This window comes from Cynara cardunculus, unplaced genomic scaffold, assembly GCF_001531365.2.
Source record: "Cynara cardunculus var. scolymus isolate 2C unplaced genomic scaffold, CcrdV1 Un_Scaffold_2460, whole genome shotgun sequence".
Lineage (NCBI taxonomy): Eukaryota > Viridiplantae > Streptophyta > Magnoliopsida > Asterales > Asteraceae > Cynara > Cynara cardunculus.
In genome coordinates, this window is record NW_020201100.1 from 43,921 (window position 1) to 47,966 (window position 4,046).

A 4,046-nucleotide genomic window follows, 5' to 3' on the forward strand; every position below is an offset into this window, starting at 1 on the left:
TGGTCACCGCTGAGGTAGTTCGGCATGAGTTCTACACATGTGGGGTTTAGTCCCACCGCTGAGGTAGTTCTTGTATATATGATCTACAAATGTGGTTCACTACCACCTCTGAGGTAGTTCATGGGGCGTTTTTAGGTTTAGTAGTGGCTCAACWATTTTCAATCATGTGTATGTCGTTATTTTAAAGATATTGCTCATAAATTTATAACCAAGATTGATGCATTTAAAATTATTTTTATGCATATAAAACCTGTGAATTCACCAACTCTTGTAGTTGACTATGCTTTATGCCATGCTTTTTAGGTACTAAGTAAGTTATGTGGACTCTGGGGAGCATTACTTGGATCACATCGATTAAGATAGTTTTTATTGTATTTCAAATATTTTTGTAACCTTGGAATCCTGTTAAGTCGATGAACTATTTTTTTTATTATTTTTGTGAATCTTTGTTGAAAGTGTTTCTCTTAAACTGTTGCCAAGACTCGCTTGTCTGTTAGCATTCCGTGTTTCCACTTTAGCGGGGTGTGACATACCCTAATTTTGGCCAAAATATCATCAATGACCTCAAAATCTTTGCTTTGAGGTGTGGCCTCAACATGCTCTTGAATGGGGGCATGAGTGGTCTCATCATTTCGAGGAAGCAAATAGACCCTTCCTACATCGATTGCCTTAGTGGCATCATCCTCTGACTCAGAGGTTACATAGTCTTCCACAATAACAGTTGGATTGAATGTTACCTCTATTTCATGCTCTGATTCATCGACCGGAGGCTCATTGAGATCATTGATTTGAACCCTTCTTTGGCTTGGCTCATGAACATGGGCATCTACTGTGTTGGAAGATGAAGGGACAACCGGTTGTGGATGAGTAGAAACAGCCTCTTCTTCACTCAATGATGGAGATGAACTGTTTTCACTCAGTTCCACTAACTCTGATTTTGCATTTGATGGACTAACAGCAGCCCTTCGACGGTTTCTTTTTCGAATAGGTGCCCTTGATGGTGGTTGGTCTCGAACAACTGTTCTCTTGACTCTAGCCATGGTGGAGAAAGTAAGGGAAAATGGAGAGAAAAGATGGAGGGGGGTGGTGTATGACAGTAGGCTACGGTGATGGTGGTGATGGTGGTTGATTGAGAGAGCAATGGGAAGAGTAATGGAGGGAAAATTTTGGGGGTGATTGAAAGGTTGGTTTAAGAAAGAAAGAGTATGATGGTTAATGATGGATTAGAGGGAGAGTGGTGGGTTAAGAGAGTGGTAGCCGGCGGTTTCTTCACAAAAGTACAACGTGATTAAAGATTTTCAAAAGCCCTCATTTAATGAGACAAAACCCTTGAACCCCAACCTTTCACTTGGTGACATTTAGACCCCCACTTTTCAATAAGTGACATAATTAACCCTTGACTGAAATGTTGGGTTTAAGGGTACAAATGATGATGTCATGCAACCTATGTACCTTGTACTCTTTTGTACTACCATAAGACCTCTTCTTTGTTTTCTTCCTTCACCCCTCTCCTTCCTTTCTTTTTAAAAACAATTCAGGCGCCAAACCTCACCCAAACACCAACAAAAATAATCTTTTTCAAGAAAAATTTAAAAATAAAGGTCAACCAACTTTTTCTCATTTCACAAATCTGCAGGCCCAATGCTACATCATTTTGAGCAGTTCACCAACTTTTATCCAAAATCACAAAATACTTTTAAAAACTTTAAAACACAAACAACCTATGAAATTAAAACTTATTTACAAACAAAGGTGGACTTTTAAGAAGTCCAAGGGGGTTTTTTGAAACTTTTAGCATGGAGCAGCACAGCTCTCAGAGTGCTGTTTCGAGACTGTTGCCGGATCATGGTACACTTTTACCCTTTGGCCATTTACCTTGAAAATAGAGTTATCTTCCGGGTATACCAAATCCACTGCTCCATAAGGGTACACTTTAAACACAAGAAAAGGCCCAGACCATCTAGACTTAAGTTTTCATGGGAATAACTTCAGTCTAGAATTAAACAAAAGCATATGCTGGCCCTCTCTCAACTCTCTGTGTTGTATTCTCTTGTCATGCCAACTTTTTGTTTTCTCTTTATAGAGTTTGGTATTTTCATAGGATAACATCCTATGTTCATCTAGTTCACAGAGTTGCAGCTTTCTTTTCAAACCAACATCTTTTAAGGAAAAATTTAATTCTTTTATGGCCCAATATGCTTTATGCTCAAGCTCTAACGGAAGATGGCAAGCCTTGTCATAGACTAGCTTGTATGGGGACATGCCAATTGGTGTTTTGAAAGCGGTTCTGTATGCCCATAAAGCATCATCTAGCTTGAATGCCCAATCCTTCCTGTTAGGCTTGACAACCTTTTCCAAAATACTTTTTATTTCTCTGTTGGACAACTCTGCTAAGCCATTGTCTGTGGGTGATAAGCTATGGCTATTTTGTGGTTAACATTATATTTTGCAAGAACTCCACTCAACAAATTATTTATAAAGTGGTTACCCTCATACTTATTAAGGCTCAGGGGGTACCAAACCGTGTAAAAATTTGCTTTTGAAGGAACTTTGCTTTTGAAGGAACTTAACCACAATGTTGGCATCATTTGAAACACATGCCACAACTTCTACCCATTTTGAGACATAATCTACAGCAACCAAAATGTATTGGCAGTTGTTTGATGGAGGGAAAGGACCCATAAAATCTATTCCCCATACATCAAATAACTCAACTTCCAGGATCACATGTAGTGGCATCTCATTTCTTTTAGAAATGGAACCACTCCTTTGGCATTCATTGCACCTTTGTGCAAAGTTATGGGAATCCTTGAAAAGAGTCGGCCAATAGAAACCAGACTGTAGGACCTTGGCAGCAGTTCTTTGTCCTCCAAAATGTCCTCCATAAGGAGCTCGGTGACACTGATATAAAACTTTTGCCACCTCAGACTCTGGAATGCACCTCCTTAAAAGTTGATCTGCACCAAGTTTGAACAAAAAGGGATCATCCCAAAAATAAGATTTGACATCATGAAAAAATTTCTTAAGCATGTGGCTTGTGTATTCAGATGGTTTGATGCCACATGCTAAGAAATTTGCTATATCCGCAAACCAAGGGGGCTTTTGTTGTTGCACCATCAAGATTCTCTCATCTGGGAAGGTCTCTATGATGTCACCTCCTCCTATCTCAGGTTTCTCTAACCTAGATAAATGATCTGCTACCTGATTTTCCACACCCTTCCTATCACGTATTTCCAAATCAAATTCCTGCAATAACAACACCCACCTTATCAACCTAGGCTTTGCATCCTTCTTTGAGATCAAATATTTAATGGCTGCATGATCAGTATGCACAATTACTTTAGTCCCCATCAAGTATGATCTAAATCTCTCAAATACAAACACTACGGCTAATAATTCTTTCTTCGTGGAGGTGTAGTTTATCTATGCTTCATTCAAAATTTTACTTGCGTAATAAATTGAATGAAACACCTTCTCTATTCTCTGACCTAAAACAGCACCAACCGCCCAATCGCTTGCATCACACATAATCTCAAAAGGTTTGTTCCAGTCTGGAGCAACTACCACTGGTGAAGTAATCAGGGCTTTCTTCAAAGTTTTGAACGCATTTCTACATTCGTCATTAAAATCAAATTTTTGGTCATGTTGTCAGAGTAAACATAAAGGTTTTGATATTTTTGAAAAATCTTTTATGAATTTTCTGTAAAATCCTGCATGACCCAAAAAACTCCTGATTCCTTTAATAGTGGTAGGTTCTGGTAGTTTTTCAATAACTTCGAGTTTTGCTTTATCTACTTCCACTCCTTTTTTAGAGATTAAATGCCCCAGAACAATTCCTTTCTTAACAATGAAGTGACATTTCTCCCAGTTTAGGACCAAATCAGTTTCCTCACACCTCTCAAGACTCTTTTTTAAATTGTCCAAACAGTTGTCAAAAGATGAACCATATACAGAAAAATCATCCATAAAGATTTCAATGGATTTTTCAAGCATATMTGAAAATATGGACATCATACACCTCTGAAAGGTGGTAGGAGCATTGCACA